The sequence below is a fragment of the Mixophyes fleayi genome, chromosome 10, assembly GCF_038048845.1.
Source record: "Mixophyes fleayi isolate aMixFle1 chromosome 10, aMixFle1.hap1, whole genome shotgun sequence".
NCBI classification, from domain to species: Eukaryota; Metazoa; Chordata; class Amphibia; order Anura; family Limnodynastidae; genus Mixophyes; species Mixophyes fleayi.
In genome coordinates this window covers 63,896,951-63,916,374 of record NC_134411.1, presented here as the reverse complement: position 1 = coordinate 63,916,374, position 19,424 = coordinate 63,896,951, and positions in this window count along the sequence as shown.

Genomic DNA, 19,424 nt, shown 5'->3' with positions numbered 1-19,424 from the left:
AAGTTTGCTCCTGGAAAGCAGATGAATAAATTTGATACTTTCATTGATCTTCATAAGTTTATCATAAAGCTCACCCTAAAAAAGTTTTTTTCACATACCTCTAACACCAGACCATTCAGAAAAGGAACTGTGGAAGACAAGGATAATAATTAAGTACATTGTGACTTAAATATGAATATCCACATTCTATCCAAGTCACATTAAAGGTCCCTTCATCAATACTTTCAAGAAATTAGTTGAGAGGGATTTGGAGAAAATCCCCACTAGAAAGATGGTCAAGGATCCTAATATTACAGCATCCGAAAGGATGGCTATTAAGGAATTTGAAGGGAACCAAGAACTTATAAAAAAGCCTGCGGATATAGGGGGTGGTATTGCCATCCTGGACAAGATAGATTATGAAGCAGAATTAGAAAGACAACTGAAGGATGTCACCACTTACAAAATTCTTAAGGGTGATCCTACTAAACAATATCAACAAGATTTAGAGAATCTCTTGAAAAAGGCGGCTACAAAAGGAATACTTAATAAAAATTAATTCAGATTTCTCTCAGTAAAAAATCTTAGGTTACCTGTAATCTTCCTTTTACATAAACTTCACAAGAATCTTACCAATTCACAGGGGAGATCCATTGTATCCGGGATTGGTTCTTTAACCAGCAATCTTTCAGAATATATTGATTATTACTTGCAACCCATTGTCACTAGGCAGAAAAGCTATTTAAGAGACACTGGACTTGTCCTGGAACTATTAAATAATATCGAATGGGAGGATAACTACATTCTAATTACATGTGACGTAACATCACTTTATACTATTATTGACCACAGAGTGGGCTGTAGTCATGTGAAAGCTATCCTTGACAAAGAGTCAGATCTCCCAAAGGACCAAATCCAGTTTTTTCTTGATAGTATCCAATTTGTTTTGGAGCACGATTTCTTTTGATCCGGTGGGACCTATTACGAACAGGTTTGCGCAATGGCTATGGGCGCGAAATTTACTCACAAAATGTCTGCGGCAGTGCACTAATTTGTACTGTGAAAGAGGCCCAGCAGCCACTGGGGGAAGAAGATATAGGATAGGTACAGGCTCTCCCCCATGGATAAAATTGGCTGGAGTATGCAGTGAAACTTAACCCCTAATAGGCAAGTGAATTACTTTGCACAAACCAATGTGTTTAAGTGCATTCGGCTTATGGCCTGACTTGTCAAAGTTAGCCATTTGATGATGTGGAGGATTGGGTGGACTTCATCAACATCATCAACATTTATCTATACAGCGCCAGCAGATTTCGTAGCGCTTTACAATTGGGAACAAACAGTAATAAAACAATACTGGGTAACATAGAGAAAGGTAAAATGGCCCTGCTCGTAAGCTTACAATCTATAGGACAAGCTTGACTTTGGATATGTAAAATGTAGGTAGGGGGGAGGGAGTTACATAGTATAGAGGTGATGGATTAATGATTAATAATGTACGAGATTATATACGTGTATATATTGCATTAAATGGGTATTGTGGGATAAACTATTGATTGTTTGTGAGTGGGTTAATGAATAGACATGTAAAAGAATTAGAGATGCTCACTGACTCCCGTGTTTTGGTTTTGGTTTTGGTTTTGGATCTGGATTACCGTTGTGTTTTGGTTTTGGTTTTGCCAAACCGCCATTGCGTGTTTTGGTTTTGGTTTTGTTTGGTTTTGTTTTGCTATTTTGTTCAAAAGTCAATGTTTTTAGGCATAAAATAACTAAATTTAGTGCTCCACCTGTTTGTTGGATAAGTAATGTAGTTGTAAAGCTAATAAGTTATCAAATTCATTCCTGGTAGGCCTTCATTAATTCTACACACAAACCAGATTGTCTTCCTCTCCATCTATGCATATTGGCAATGCAGCCATCGTCTTTGGATGTATATTACACCCTACACTTATAGTTAAATATGTAAAGAAATGGACTGAGGCAGTTTGGTTTCTGTCTCTATAGGCCCCCCTCCACTTGTATAAAATACGAAAAAATTCAGCCGTTATAGACTGAACAATATTAATTGAAATGGACAAAGGCAGTTTGGTTTCTGTCTCTCTAGGCCCCCCTCCACTTGTAGAAAATACCCAAAAATTCAGCCGTTATAGACTGTACAATATTAAGAGAAATGGACAAGGCTAGTTTGGGGTCACTCTGTCTATGACACCCTACCCTTAAGAAGAAATTGCCCAAACAGCAGCCTTTCAAGAGGGTACGTGATATGGAAATGCCCCAAGTCCCTTTCCTCTTTGGGGGTTAGATTGCACCCTACACTTAAACAGAAAGTTTTAAAGAGATGTTATCGTCATCATCTTCAGCTTCATCCTCACCCTCATCGGTGTGTACGTCATCATCACAGACTATCAATTCATCGCCGCTTGAATCCGCTATTAGAGAACAGTCAGTGCTTGGATGTCTTGGATGGTGAAGGCCTTTCTCGTGGAAGATGTAGTTCATTTTTATAAACATCATTTTCTCGACATTTTTGGGAAGTAACCTTCTACGGCATTGATTGACTAAGCTCCTTGCTGTGCTGAACACTCGTTCAGAGTACACACTGGAGGGTGGGCAGCTTAAGTATTGCAAAGCAAGTTTGTACATGGGTTTCCAAATTGCCTTCTTTTCTTCCCAGTAAGGAAAGGGACTGTCTGGCATTTCCATATCAATTACCTCTTGAAAATAATCCTCCACCATCCTTTGCATGTTAATACTCATATTGGATGGGGTTATGGGCAAGGTCACACATTTTTTTGAAAAATCCTTCAAACCAGCCTAGATGTTAAACTGTTCTGGTCTGCCCTCTGCGTCTTCCCTGCTTCTTTCTTGAACATTTAATTTTTTACGAGCAGCAGCTGCTTGAGAAACTGAAGGAGGACACGTCGTCAAGCCAAGGCCCAGTTCAGCGGACAACTTGCTGAGCAATAGCTCCTTGCAAAAGTTCACATCTCGCTCATTTTGAAGCGAAGACTCAATGTAAGTCTTAAACCTTGTATCAAGCACAGTGGCCAAAACATACTTATCCGAGCTCATGATCTTAATAACTCGAGGATCATTGTGAAGCGAATGAAGTACTTGATCGACAAGGCCAACATACTTTGTGGAATTGCTTGCTTCCATCTCCTCCTTCAGTTTCTCAAGCTGCTTTTCCAATAGTCTAATTAAAGGAATGACTTGGCTCAAACTAGCAGAATCTGCACTCAATTCACATGTCAGAACTTCAAATGGTTTCAGCACCTTGCACAGCACTGAAAGGATTCCCCACTGTACAAGAGTGAAATACATCCCCCCTCCTATCCCAATGTCATGGCTTGTGCAATATGCTTGTATGGCTTTGCACTGTTCTTCCATCCTCTGCAGCATGTACAGGGTGAAATTCCACCTAGTTACCATCTCTTGCTTAAGTTGGTGGCAGGGCAAGTTAAACTGCTCTTGGAGCTGCTGCAATCTCCTACATGCTGTGGCAGAATGCCTGAAATGGCCTGAAATTATATGGGACACCGAAAGCATCTCCTGCAACTCGCAGTTATTTCGTAGGAAGCTCTGCACCACCAAGTTTATGGTATGAGCAAAACAGGGAATTTGATGGAAATCACCCAGCTGTAATGCTCACACTATATTGTTGGCGTTATCAGAAATGACATATCCTGGGGAGAGTCCAAGTGGTATAAGCCATGCATCAATCACATCTCTTAGCTTGCGTAAGCAAATTGTCAGCTGTATGCCTGTTAGTGAAGCCAGTGATACAAAGAGTGGCCTACCTGTGACAAATGTTACGTAGTGGTGTACATGCTGCTGCTGTTTCTGCTGGTGAAGGTGAATGACCAACCCAGTGGGCTGTCACAGTCATATAGTCTTTGGTTTGACCACTTCTACTTGTCCACATATCTGTGGTTAAGTGGACAGTAGGCAGAATGGCATTTTTCAGCGCAATCTCTACATTTGTACACACTTTTTGGTATAGTTGTGGAATAGCTTTACGGGAAAAATGGTGTCACTATGGAATTCTGTAACGCGGACACAAAACCTCAATTAACTGCAAAAAACCATCTGCGTTTATTGTGGATATTGGACGCAGATCTAACACTAACATGGCAGCCATGGCGTCTGTGATTCGTTTGGCAACTGGGTGACTGCTGTCATATTTGCTTCCCCTAGCAAATGATTGTTTCACAGTTAATTGTTGAATTTTAGGACTGCTCTTTTTCTTGGCATTCCTCTGGGCTGATGATTCACCCCCAGCAGCAGCAACAGCAGCAGCAGTGGGACTAATTCTTTCTTCAGAGGAATCAATTATAGTGCAGGAGTCATCCAGCCTTAATAAGTTGGATGCAGGGCTAACCCTGAGCGCTACTGAGGATATTGATGAGGATGGTGTTGTGGGTGTATTTTGTAGCCGTTGGGATGTCGGTGACCGGAGGGTCCTAGCTGATGATGGAGTGCTTGTAATTTTTTTGGAAGAACTTTCAGCTTTTCCCAACACTTTGCCATGAACTCTCGTCAAATGGCGTAACATAGACAAGGTTCCAAGATGGTTAAGGTCCCTCCCTCGACTGACTGTGGCTTGACATACACTGCAAATGGCTATACAATTGTTGTCTGGATTTGGGTAGAAATAATTCCACACATAAGAAGTGGATTTTTTTGTTTTATGGCCAGGCATGTCAATGGCCTTTTTCTTGTCACGTGCCAGAACTGCTGCCACTGGTGCAGGACTTACACAAACAACCTCATCCTCATCAACATCTTTATTAGCGCCCTCGTTGCCTACACAAATCTCCCCCTCATCCTCTTATAATTCTAAAGTGGCATCCTCAATTTGTGTATCACCGGCTACACTCGGGCTGTTCAGGCACACATAAGTAGAACTGTTGAAAGGGCCCTTCTGTATGGGTACACTAACAGAATGTTCACGGTTAGACACACCACTGTTGGATGGACTCTCCACAGGGATTGTTGTCATTTCTGATTCAGAGCATACATTATCCTCTAATGCCATACTGTTTTCTTGCAGCTCGGCTTTGACGTGTAACAGTAGTTGTGCACCACTTTTAGACTCCAAATTACTTGGTCTTGCTTGGTCACGAGTAACCATACAAGAAGAATGCTTGCTAACATTTTTGGATCTGCCACTAATAGAGGAAGGCCACTGCTTGTGTAGAATGGCATGTTGGCAATTTTTTTTTTATCTTCACTTAACTTTTCCTCAGTTACACTTATTTTTCGCTTGAACACGGTAAAAAAAAAAATCGGTGTGTGTTTTTTTTCCCTGATTTAAAAAGACTATGTACTTTGACATTCCCTTTCCCAGATGACGTACTGGGAACACTACCATCAAGACTGGTGACAGAAACGGGTTTTTGATTCTGCTCATATGTGGACTTCTTTGAATCCATTTTAATGGGGCCAAAGCACTTGTAGTGCCAAAATTGTATTAGATATATACTGCTGACAAATATGACTTTTGATAGCCAGAAAAATTACTGTAACACACTGGGGAATATGGGACACCCCAAAAGCACTTGTAGTGCTAAATATTGTTTTAGATACTGCTGGCAAATATGACTTTTGACAGCCAGAAAAATTAGTGTTCCACACTGGGGAATATGGGAGACCCCAAAAGCACTTGTAGTGCAAAATATTGTTTTAGATACTGCTGACAAATATGACTTTTGACAGCCAGAAAAATTACTGCAAAACAATGGGAAATAAGGGACACCCCAAAAGCACTTGGACTGCCAGAAATTGAAAAAACCCTCCTTTATCCTCCTCTTACTGCTCTAGCAATTGGTATTAATATTTGAATTGTATAGAATAGAAACAATAATGTGTCCAATTATTGCTCTGTCCCTGCGCTGATATAGCCTGTGACCTAACCCTGCTCTCTCCCTCAGTCAAATGGCGATGGATTGCTGTGGAGGCTGGTATTTATGCTTTTAAAATCTCCCGAGAACCAAGCTCAGAAATAGGATTACGTCACGATGACGTTTTGCCTCGACTTCGATTCCGAATGGGCGGGAGAGTACTGAGCCTGCTCGGCTCGGTACTCGGATAGGCAAAATTCGGATGGGATCGATCTCGGGGAACCGAGCCCGCCCATCTCTAATAAGAATACACAGAGTAATGAAAACAAATGAGGTAAAAGGTTAAAATGTGAACAAAATGATTAAACATATAATATATTAAATATAGTTAAAGTATGCTTCATGTGATAATTTGTACAAAATGTGTATATGATAATGAAGAAACACAAAACCCCGAATTATGTAAGTTAGCTGATCAAGTCCATTGCTCTTCACACAGGTGAAACATCAAATTAGTAGAATGTGACGTCAATAGAATGAGATGGACATAGCAAATTATGTATATCCAGATTTTGACTGCAGCAGAGAAAGAGGGGCCATCATTACTCACTAAACCTCTATTGAAGAAGGGGTACAGTAATTATGGATGAAACCATGTATACATGGGGGTTTTATGCCAATTTTCTGATACAGAAGCTGTATTAGAGGTCTATGTACTATGGATGTACTATGGAAGTTAACAGTCTTTATGGATGTAAAAATTACCTCTATATCACTTACTGCTGGCATAGGAGCTGTGTCCAATGATTTATTCCCTTTAGATTCTGTGGAAATTTTAACTACTTCATATTTGACTGCAAAATCTACATACAATAACAAGGTGTACAAAATCATTGACATTTACAAATCTCTTTATAACTGAATTTGAGGAGAGATTTGTCTATACCTCTGAGGACTTTATGGAGAATATCACAATCTGTCTTAGATTTATGAATGATATTTTGTTTTTGAGGTACATTTTTGGATCAGAATTGCTACTGTTTAATGTTTTTCTTGATAACCTTTTGCATACTATTTCCTTTATACTGGAGTACCAAAAGTCATTGGCACATTTTCTTTATGTGCTTGTGACATATAAATGAGAGATTTGTAATTGATTTATTCTCATAAATTACCACAGGTGTGAACTGTTTTAAAAAAAACATTGGCTTTGTTTCTTAATAGTGATGAACATTGATCTACGTATAATGATTAAGGACCCATCTTATTGCAAACAAAAAAAATTCACGTAATATAAGAAATCAACTTATTTTTATTTTACATGAGGACAAAATGATTAAAATGCAGTATAGCATGATTGCTTGATAACAGCTACAACATTTTGAACTGGTTTAAAATGTATTCAGATTTCACCCGTTGACGACCCTGAACATGTTGGCTATGGATACTGATTTGAATTTGTAGTTCAAAATTTGCAGCTCACATTTACAGTTCACTGTTTCCATTCTTCATTCACAATGCACATTCCACGTTTACATTCAAGTTTTGCCAGTCATGTTCAAAGTTCGTTGATCAAAGCCATTGTGAAGCACCTATAAACTGCATTTGTTCATCCGTTGGCTCATGCTACATTTGGAATGGTTATTTATGAAAACACAATCTTATTCTGAAGTAATCACTTTAAAATAACATTGTATATGAAAGCAAACTTGATTTAAAACATTATTTTTATTTAATGGCTGTACAGTTGAAAGATTTATTGCTTTGGCATAGCAATAAATTATCTTTGCTGGAGAAAAGCTTTCTTTGCACATGTATTGATAAATCGGAATTCTTTACAAGGAACTGGCAGTTTTGTTTTCTGAAGTTTTCTATGGAATTTCTTATTTATGGAAATAATTTTATGATTTAAAAAGGTTTTTTACCTTAGTTATGAATTAATTTTTCTGTACTTTTTTAATTCAAGCTTTTTTATTCTATCTTTTACTGCTTTGCATGAATCGTGGTCTTGGATTTCTAGTTTATGTGTTATATTGTTTATCTCCTTAGGTTTCAATCATGTTCGACTAAATGTACAATTTATTACTTTTGTGGATCAATAAAAAAAAATAAAAAATTAATCTTTTTATTAGTGGATGAAATGATCTCAGTAGAACTACACATTTGATATATAGTTATTATTATCCTGGGAATTGTAGAAAGAGATGTTGTTTTGCAGTAATATCTCAATATTTTGCAACACACATGTTGAGTTATTTGGCAACACATCTAGAATTTCTAAAATGCCCACATTGCTGGCACACTCACAATAAGGTATTGCCGCAATAATTTGCAAATTGCACTATTATTATTATTATTATTATTATTATTATTATTTATATACTGTTAGCACAGTGCTTCACAAATTGGAATACACAAATTGGAATACACTAATAAAACAAGACCAAGGGGTAAATATATCAAACTGCAAGTTTGCAGCGGGTTTGAAAAGGGGAGATGTTGGCTATAGCAACCAATCAGATTCTATTTATCATTTAGTTAGTACATTCTTACAAAATAATAGCTGGAATCTGATTTGTTGCTATAGGCTACATCTCTACTTTTCAAACCCACCGGAACCTCACAGCTTGATACATTTACACCCCAGGTATTAACAACAGCAAGGTAAAGGGGCCCTACACTCAAACTTACAATTTATAGGAGAATATATGGGACTAAGTGCCACAGATTAGATATTGGTCTAGCCAAATTGAAGTGAGATAATGTCCTTAGTGGGACTATGTGATCCAGTCACACAGCAATTTGATTTTTAGGTCACTAGGTCATCTGAGTATAGAAGGAAAATAAATGTTTTTGAGTTAACTGTGGAGGCGAGGGAATGTCTTGTATGATGGAGGAAATTTCACAGATTGGGTGAAGCCTGAAAAAATCCCAGTATCCGGGAATCAGAGCAACTAATGAGTGTGGATGATAGATGCAGATCTTGGGCACAGCAGAGGTATCAAGTTTAAACTTATTTTGAGACACATAAATAGTTTTATGTGGGTCCAGTTTTGTTAATGGCTTTGTATGATATTAAGGTATTAGTAGTATTTTATATTTAATTTGGTAAAGTATAGGTAACCAATGAGGGGTCTGGAAGAGCGAAACAGCAGTATAATAACATTTTGTGAGCATAATTTATCTAACTGCTGCATTATAAATAGATTGCAGGGGTTAAAGTCTGGTAGGGAAGTGAGAAGAGAATTGCAATATTCAATGTATGTGCAAAAATTAATTCATTTTTGGAGTGTCAATGTCTAGTGTAAGATGTACACATATTCTGGAGATGTTTCGAAGATGAATGTAACAGGATTTGGATATACATTGAGGGACTCATGTTGAGTTTAATGCAAATTGTGTTTTTAGCATATAATATGCTTTTTTACATTTGAGCATGCCCACAAACCACCAGTTTTGGAATTAGAGCCTTGTGTGCTTGCGCAAAAGTGTATAATTCTCCAAAAACGCAATTTGCATCCAGCTCAACATGATTACCTGAATCTAGGCTAATTCTAAGTCTAAGCTGACACTTTGACAGCGAGCTTGAGAGGTAGGGTTTCTTGTTATGTTTTCAATAGAGCTATCAAGTAACTATCTTCTGCTGACATTGCTGAAGTTTTTGAAAAATTGAGTTTCAGGTGGGAAGAAGACAACCAATGTGAAATGGCAAAGAGACATCCAATAAGACAGGTCAACACAGATGTTGAAATATTCAAGCAGGATAGATACATTTGGGTATCATCCATATAGATTTGATCCTTAAATCTAAAGTTATTAGTTTTCAAAAAATGTGGTATAGATAGAGAAGAGCAGATGACCTAGGACCAATCCATTAATATTATTGTTTATTTCTATAGCGCTTTAAATGGTGGTACCCATTTACTCTACACTTAGAATACCGACACACTTTAGAAGGGCAATAAAATACCTAGGAGTATAAGAGAGGCAATTTGAAATTCTCCACTTACTATATAACATACCTATTTCCGTCACATTTAATTATCAACACCAGTAAAATGCGACTTGTAAAAATATGTACAGATAGAAATGACGTCACTTGAAATGGTCAGAGTGAAAACGGCGGTTTTAAAGCAGCAATGACCGGACCCGCCGCCTGTATAATAGAGTCTAGGCAGCGGGTCCAGCCATTGCCACTTTAAAGTAATTTCTAACTGTACATATTTCTACAAGTCATATTTTACAGGTGCCCATCATTAAACGTGACGGAAATGGGGGCTGTCTGTTATATGGTAAGTGGAGATTTTTAAATTGCCACTCTTATACTCCTCTGTATTTTATCGTCGTTCTAAAGTTTATCGGCATTCTCTGTGCCAAAAAATCATACCACACCAGCCGTAAAAAAGGTTATCTGTTTAAATGGTATATCTATGGGTCCTAGTAATCTGGCAAATGTATGGAAGATCATTTAATAACTTTATTTATAACTATTATCATCAACCAACTCCTCGCAAATGTAGTTCTCATTTAACCTACGAAATATACTTATTATTTTCCCTTAAATCCACAGGACCAATTTATGTAATAATTACATTTGCTTATCTTCAAGAAAAACAGCACACAAGATGTATCTTCATTTTACATGTTTTGTATTCTTAATAAACATTCTAATTGTAAAACTCATATATATTATAAAACAATATACAGAGTATATTATACAAATGCAACAGGTTTCATATGCTTTTTTGACATGGGTGGTATAGCATAGATGTTCATAAAATACATTACATTCATTCTCTATTTTATAAATATACAAGTTATTGTGTGTGTGTGTGTGTGTGTGTGTGTGTTTTGATCAGTCATTGTGTGGTGTAAGGTTGTGTGTGAGTCAGCTTCACCTATTGTCTAAAGGTGTGTAACTGTATTGTGTGGGGGAGGGGGAGAAGGGGGCTGTAGGGAAGGAGACTCAATTTAAAGCATTCAAAACACATTTTACTCTTCCATTCATTTCACAACACCTCACACTGTAAACCTTTACCATTTATCTCACATATAAACACATATAAACTCCTACCATTTGTTCAGCCATTACTCACTATCCACATTCCTTTCACATGGAAACTTCTAGTATCACAGCAAAAGCATTATTTACCTCACACAGGAACCATTTTGTCTAGTCATGATGATCATATTAGTTTACAATGGCAGCCATCTTGCAAGCATGAAAACTTTTAGATCAACCTCAATTTTCTCTATTGTCTGAAACTCAGCCTGTTCTAACCACATTAGGTCTGATTCATTAAGACAATTAAAAACTAAAATTAGTAACTTTGCACCTTGGCAAAATCATGTTGCATTAGAGGGGGATAGACATTTAAAATGTGATTTCAGATTTATAGTTGGGGTAGGACATGTTCTAGATCAACATTACATTTCATTGTACACAAAAAACTATCAAGAATTTGCGTGCTACATGAAAAAAACAGCCAGTATTTATCTTACATGCAAAATAAAAAAATAATTTGCACCCATTGCATTGTAACATGGTTTTGCCCAGGAGAAAACCTTCTCATTTTTTGCCGTTCTTTCCTTAATGAATCAGACCATTGTATATCACCTTGCTGCCATATAGACTAACAAAACTGAATTTATCCCATGTAATCTCAGCCATATTTGAACATCTGTCCACTGACTACTCAGCACAAATCACTACACATCACAGTGATGCATATTTATGTACCGCTAAGATGCATCATGCCGGGGCTACTCTGAGAGCCCTGGCAAAGTGATTCCTCTCCTGCAATCTCATTTTCCTGCTTACCGGTAGCTGTGCGCTGCCAGTGACAGGAGGAAGTACGTTTCGGATTCTGCGAAGCCCGAGAGGCTTCAGCAGAATCCCATAGGAAATGACAGGTAACGCCATCCTGAGATGACGTTACCTGTCCGTGCAATGTGAACCTTAGCAGAGCTTGATGCATTGCAGAACATCACAGTCCCTATATTAATCTATGGGGACTGTGATGCTGCACGGTATTAGACTAAACGGAGGAGATTGCATAGCAAATATATTTAGAAGATGCGGAAACAGCCATTTCTGCAAGTGGCAATTAGCTTGATGCACAGACCCCTTAGTCGCATATTAATCTTCAATCTCTATATACCTCCCAAAACTACAACATACAAGCAGTTAACATTATATCTTCCATTCAAATACACTATTGTATTAATACGATTTATACTAGCTCCCTAATCTTAGCCATATTTTAATATGCAAATGATCACAAAATTATTTATATATCTAGATTCAACCACCTTCCATTCAATTCATTCAAACTCCATTACAATCCATTTTTCATACTAGCCAGCCTCTAATATACATGGCCTTCCAGGCCTCTCACATGCTCAGACCTTTATTCCATTAAACTTACTGCTTCCATCAGCTATGTCCTCTCAAGTTGGGAGCAGGGAAGAAAGAGGACTTTTCGGCCTTGTGTTACATGATATCAAAACCTTTCTTCTGGATGGAGTTAACCTGCTACGGGAAATAGCTCACAGCATTTGATATGCAAAATCTTGAGCTGCTACTCAGGTTTTCACACAACTCCAGATTAAGAGTTGGTGAAGGGTGCGAAGATACGTGGTTCCCAAATCTCTAAAACACGGTATTAGAGGAAAAATAGAAGGATGATTTATTTGCAGAATAGGATTAAATACAGCACGGCTACGTAATGATAGCTCATCCAACGAGTGAGGAAATCAGTTCAAATAAATCCAGAGAGATATGTTCCACAGTGCATCTCTGGCAGAGCATCACCTCTTGGACAAAAGTTAGTCACATGTGTGTCCAGCTCCCAGGGCAGCCTCTTTTATCACCTCCTAATCCCACCTTGGGAACTGCCTGCCCAGGAGAGTTGCAAATGGTCTTGATTGGTGGGCTTCTTACACTATCCAGCCCCCTCCCCTACCTCCCCAGGTGTGTTCCCTCAGGTGACCCCTGCTGGGTCCGCCTCCTGGCTGGCTGTAGAGCTCACTAGTGGACAATAGGGAGCAAACAGAAATAACAATGGTAGCTTAATTCACTCAACTCCTGAATGTTCCCTGTGGAGGTAAAATTTAAACCCTGAAGTACTTTTCCAAATAGATGTTACAGTTTCATCACTGATACTCCCTGATAACAACAGTGCTAAAAAGTGCAGTCCGGGTATGGATTAGAATAAGGAGTTGTAACACGGGTTCCATACACCATGCCCGATTCTTTACAGAGGGAATTTACATTTGTTCACAAAACTGATTTAAGACAAAAACATGGCTGAAGGCGAATATATTATAAAATGGAATATCCTTATCCAGCGCTGATCATAATTACACAGTACTTCTTGCTCCATTGGAACTTACATTCTAAATCTCTACCACACACTCACACTCTAGGCTCAATTTTGTCAGAAACCAATTAAACTACCAGTCTGACTTTGTGAGAAAGCCAAAGAATCCAGAGAAAACCCACACAAACACAGGGAGAACATACAAACTACACACAGATAGGGCCTTGGTTAGAAACAAACTCATGACCCCAGTGAAGTGAGGCAGTGATGCGAACCACAGTGCCACCGTGCTTCTCATGGAAACAAGTAATTTAGATTTACATTTAGTTTTAGTAGTGATCAAAACATTGATTATCTTAGACAATGCAGTCCCTGTAGATTATTGGGAAAGAAAGTCTGACTGAAACAGGTCCAATAGGTTGTGTGCTGGTTCTTTATTATAAAACTAGCACATGTATTTTTTAACCATCGTTCCATGGTGGTCTCTTGATTGTGGTTTGTGATTGGTCCTCTTACTCACAATCTTGCCCTATTTTTCTGGCCTTGGCAGTAGAGAAAACAATTAACCACAGGAAAAAAATCAGCTGTATAGTCCTGGTGCCCCAGTTTGGAAGAGTGCCCACGCAATACCACCTTTTACTAGGTGGTAGTGCATCTATAACACATTTCTACATTTGCTTGGCATAATGTAATGGTACGTTTTATCTTCTGTCAATAAGTTATGCATTACTCACAAAATGTTTTTTTTGCTATAAATGTTTGCTTTTACAATTTGTATGAGGTTGAAATGAAAATGGATGAGCAAGTGTTAAAATGTACCATCTGCTGCTAACTCCCCAGTCAGTGAATAATTTCTATTTTTTTTCTATCTCTGTGTTTGGTAAAGTACCCAAATGTCATTGTCAGAAATTATCAGAGAACATGTTATCAAGGTGTAGACTGTATCCATATACTACCAGATTAGCACTGTAATATGGAGCTCATTGCTGTATGGTCCCTTCTGTAATGTCACAGCTGTTACTGCTGTGCAGTCTTTTAATGGAGAAGAACAAGGCAGACTGTTCTAATCAGACAGATGGTAAGCAGCAAAGCTGCTTGTACCAATGTGTAGCAAAACAAATAGCTCTTGGCATATCTTTAGACAGGAGTTTTGCAGCCTTGCATGGGACAGATAACTGCTGGCTCCTAACAATATGAATAGCGTTTTAGAATGTTTGCTATACATCACAATGAAGATAAAGGAATTGCACTGCAAAGTATAATAACTATTGGCAGCTTGTTATACTCATATAGAGTCACAGATTTCATACTACTACAATATATTCACAGGTGCAAATAAAACAGAAACTCACTTGGATACTGGTTTCTCCATCAAAAGAATATGAAACTTATAATACAAATTGTCTTATAAAGAAAAGTTAGTAATAACGAAAGATGAGATGCTCAGATTTGGCCTAATAGTATACATTCAAGTTTTACATTTACTGAGTTGAGACAAAATATAATTTCCACGTGACATCAGAAATTCGCTAGTTTTTTTTTACTATATAGACCACTCCCCCGTGACAGATCAGCAGATGGGAGAACATAGACGGAGTACAAATGCAGGGTGGAAAATAGCATATTGGTGTTAACTAATCAAAAACATTTTAATACAATTGATGTGATTAGTTTGATAGATGAAATCGAACATGTGAGAAAAATGAGGGAGGAGCAAAGAGACAACCAAAAAACCCAGATGCAGCATCACTATAATAATATTTATCTATTGCTGCAATTATTATAGGAGTTCTGGAGGGTGTGGAATGTAGGGAGAGAGAGGAGCTAAGGTGCAGAAAGTTACTTTAATTATCTTAACCATATACAGGGGAGGCCTGGCAAATTTTAGACCAGTAGTGGGTAGAGGGAGGGCAAGATTCCACTTAGCGGCCTATTTAGAACATTTTAAAGGAAAAAAATGCATGTGGCCCAGGGACCCAGCCCAAGGGGCAGATGTCCCTCTGCCTCTGGTCATATATGTTGGTGATGTTGATTATAGACTATTACTTGATAATAAATGGGAACATTGATGCAAATAACTGAAGCTTGTAACAGAGCAATGAATTGAGATGAACAGGCATGTGAGGTGAATTTACTATCAGAAATATGCATCCTCATATAATTAAATAACTAATACTAATCATTTAGGGTGTGGGTATTAATGATACAGAATAATCAGTATATTATTGCATAAATATCTTCTTATTTAGATCAGGCAATACAACTAATTAAACATAAATAAAATAAACATAAATAAAATTAATTAAACTTTTCCATTGTTATTTTATAATGCTGCCTCATTTATGGCTTCAATTAATCATGAGAGGGTACAGTACAATGGTACTGCTTTTATTACATGTGGTACGTTAATTTGTTTAAAACTTTTTTTGTACACTTTGAAAAGTCCAACCAACTCCTCTTATTGACCTTTTTAAACTTATTTTCCACTGCAAACATCATACTCTTGCTTTTCAAATCCATGGCAGAAATGTAGGTGCACTTATGAAAATTGAAAAAAAATGATTCTTCTTATGTTATGTATACTGCATTGATCCTTCAGTAATAGCTATGTGGAGAAACAATGTGTAGAATCAAAGACTGCATCTCATCTCACAACTCAGCTATTAGACCTCGATAGCAATCCTCTCCAGAAGTACCACATTTTAAGAAGTACAATCATTCTATCAGTCATCTAAAATTTTCGGTAACCAAGGAGAAACAGATACTGAGAGAGATAGCAATGAACTAGATCAAATCAAAGTGAGGAAGGTTTTTTGGGTGTTAGAAAATTAGAGGTACTACAAACTCAGGTAATTAATATGATTGTCCTGTGTCAGAATTCATTTACCTATCATGTTATGTGTATCACAGAGTTGAATTGCCTGAGTCCCAAGCATCTCAGGAATAGCACTGTACTCGATACTTTGGGCACTCTGATGAATGGAATATGGCTACTGAGCTCCATCTTTGGTGATCTCCGATGCCTCCTTGATGGCAGCAGCCGAAGCCATAACTTTCAATTTTATGTCTCCACATTTTACTGTCTCTCCAAAATCCATCTAAAAGACAATACAGAAAGCTGACACCTGACACCAGTGTATCATTTGGTCAGGGCCACCTTTACCTCCAGTTTCAATTGATCGAAGCTCTGTGAATACTACTACTATTACTACTACTACTACTACTACTACTACTACTACTACTAATAATAATAATAATAATAATAATAATTATAATAATAATTATTAGTAACTGTTGATATATTTTTTCTTTTAGGAAAACATTTTCAAGAATTCCCTTAATAGGACTTTTTATACTATGTACTGCTGATGCCAACTACCAAGACCTGCCTTGAATTATTAAGTAGAAATTGTTTATTATGCTAATATAATGTATTTTGCATCTGTTTAGTATTGCAATAACATTTTAACTATATGTTCATTATAAAGATATGTAAAGAAATGAAGAGAATAATCAGATGAACTTTAGGAAAAAGAGATCCTTTAATTCCTTAGTTTAGAGACAGTAATTGTATGACATATGGACTTTATGATAATTATTGTCAATTGTTTGAAAAATTAGCACCGCATATTGTTTAAATGTGTCAGTGTTTATTTATATGCAGCTTGAAAAGGGATCATGTAGATGTGAAATATTGCTGTTATTTTTATACTTGTTACATACTGAATAAATAAAGCCTTTTAAATTATGAGGCCCAGAGTCCTACAGTATCTGTTGAATAATGTATCTCATATGAGGATTTTAACAGCACACTCTTAAAGGTAAACAGCTGGATACATTTGCGCTCAAGATGCATACAGCTCAAAAATAGTAGCATTTGCTCCAGACTTACGTCAAGTGTAACAATTGTGTACAATTATGCCCCATGATAGTGTACATATGGGGCTTGACTTTGGTAGTAGTCACATTGCTCTATTTGTACACTGTGATGATACTGGGCTTAATATTTTGCTCTGTGCCAGACAGCTGGCCTACCCTGAACCTATAAAATAACAAATACAGATGACAATAGATATCAACTGAACAAAGCTCTTTCTGGAGAGACACTTCACATTAGGTCTCAATGGTCCTATGAACCATCATACTATAATTACATAATGAGAGGACCAGGCCCTAGTTATCACTAACAACTACGGTACTATACGAGTTTTCTATTTTGATAACATTGATCGGCTCCCATTTTTGGGTCATTTTTAATTCTCTTTACACTATATTTCAATTCTATTCACTTGTATATTTTAAATTCACCGATCCAGGTGGGATTTAGCTATCTGTCTGTGTCGCATTTTTAAGTAACCATCAATAAAGTTGATTTTATATTGATATACTCTCTCGGATAGGAGTGCCTCACACACTACTTTGTTCAGTTGATATCTATTGTCATCTGTTTTTGTTATTTTCTAGATAATTCTAGTTATGAGTGCACCCCCTCGGATTATATATTATAAATAAACATATCCAATAGAGGTTTGTCCGGACCTTGGAGCGGATTGGTCCATCCCCCTTTTCTAACCTGAACCTATCCAAGGTTCAAAATCACCAGATAAATATCCAAAATAATATAAATAGGTTTATTTAAAAAATGGTAGCACCAAACAGCAATAATAATATTTAAATGATAACCTGCAACAAATAGCACCACAATCTGGCATTCACAATATACAGGGTATAATGAAAACACCTCACCAATATCCTATCCACTCTCAAGGGGTGGCGCTAATCCAAGCTTCTCCTGGGCCTTTTTAAGGCTACCAGCAAGGCAGTAGTCATGTGTCACTGTCACTCCGCCTTTGGCAGACTCACAGCTTCCCAAGACCTGGAGACAGTAGGTCAGGACAAAGGCCGTACTCCAGGAACCGATTGTCCCTTTCCTGTCATCTGGCAGAGGTCAAAACCTCAACGCCAGTCTGATTTCTTCTATCACTGGATAGTGAATGCCCATTTGCTGTTCTGGGGAGCTGATAGAGATCACAATCCAGAGACATTACATTTAAATACACAATGTAGTCCTCTGTAATTAAACAAAGAACTCTATCTGTGGACCTTTCCCCTATCTTAACACATGAGACCACCTGGTGTGATGTACATTCACACAAGAAAAGTGGACAATAATTTTTTTGTCTAGGCTGGAACAATACACTTGTCTGCATGTATGCACACAATAAGAAAGTCTTATTGCTGGACATATTACAACATAAAAATACAATATATAAAACTTTAAATATGATTGACAAATATGGGGAACCAGAGGGCTAGAAAAAGTATATGTTTTTATAAACCACACATTGTGAGAAATGGGGTGCAGACATGTTGAGGTGATATTAATACTTTGTTTCCTTACATTCCTATCCCACTTTTTTAGCCTTGGTTCCCGGGTGGCTGTGGATTGCCGCAAGCAAATTTCCACCCCCAAGTCCAAAGTCTCTAACTTAATCCACTGAATTGACCCCCCTGGTGTGTCACCTGGGTCTGGGGGGATTGTAGGCCAAAATTTATAATTTCTGAGTTTCCCACTGGTGTCCCAGGGAGTTGGGCCAAACAAATCCCATGGTGGAAGGGGCTGTTTGATTAGACAAGCAGCAAATGAAGCAGTACATGTCAATATGTCCGGTGGCACTACACAAGTCTGATCCAGTGCAGTCCCTGAGCAGCACTGGGGCAAATTCCAATAGCCCCATTTCTTTCTCCAATGGTCTGTGTCCAGGGAAATCACAACCCCCAGTAAATCTATATGGGGAAACAGGGTTACTAAACAGCATCCTATGCTAGTACTTTCTACCCCCAAGCAAAATGCTGAGAAGGCCCATAGCCAGAAAAACCAGGGAAATACAATGGACCTGTTGAAGTCCCATAATCCACTCCATCCACTGACTGACTCTCCATGGATAATGCAAGTAAGATCTGAGGCTCCTTTTCTGGCTCTTTTTCTTGAAACTCACTGCTACCCCTGCCCAATCACCCAACAAAAGTGATGTGATGCTGACACGTCCTTGAACCGTTGCTTCCTCCCAGGCTGAGGAATGAAGCAGGTGCAGGTGGTGCATCCTAGCATCCACCCATTGGCCTTGGATGCCCGCATCCCCCAGCTTGGTTGGCAAGTCAGCTGTGTATGTAGTACCAAAAGTGCACAGTGTGCCCGGGACTGATATTTCAATCAGTGGCATCTCTGCCTCAAAGATCTCCTTCTGACCCTCTGCTCTTGAGTCTTGCTAGCACAATG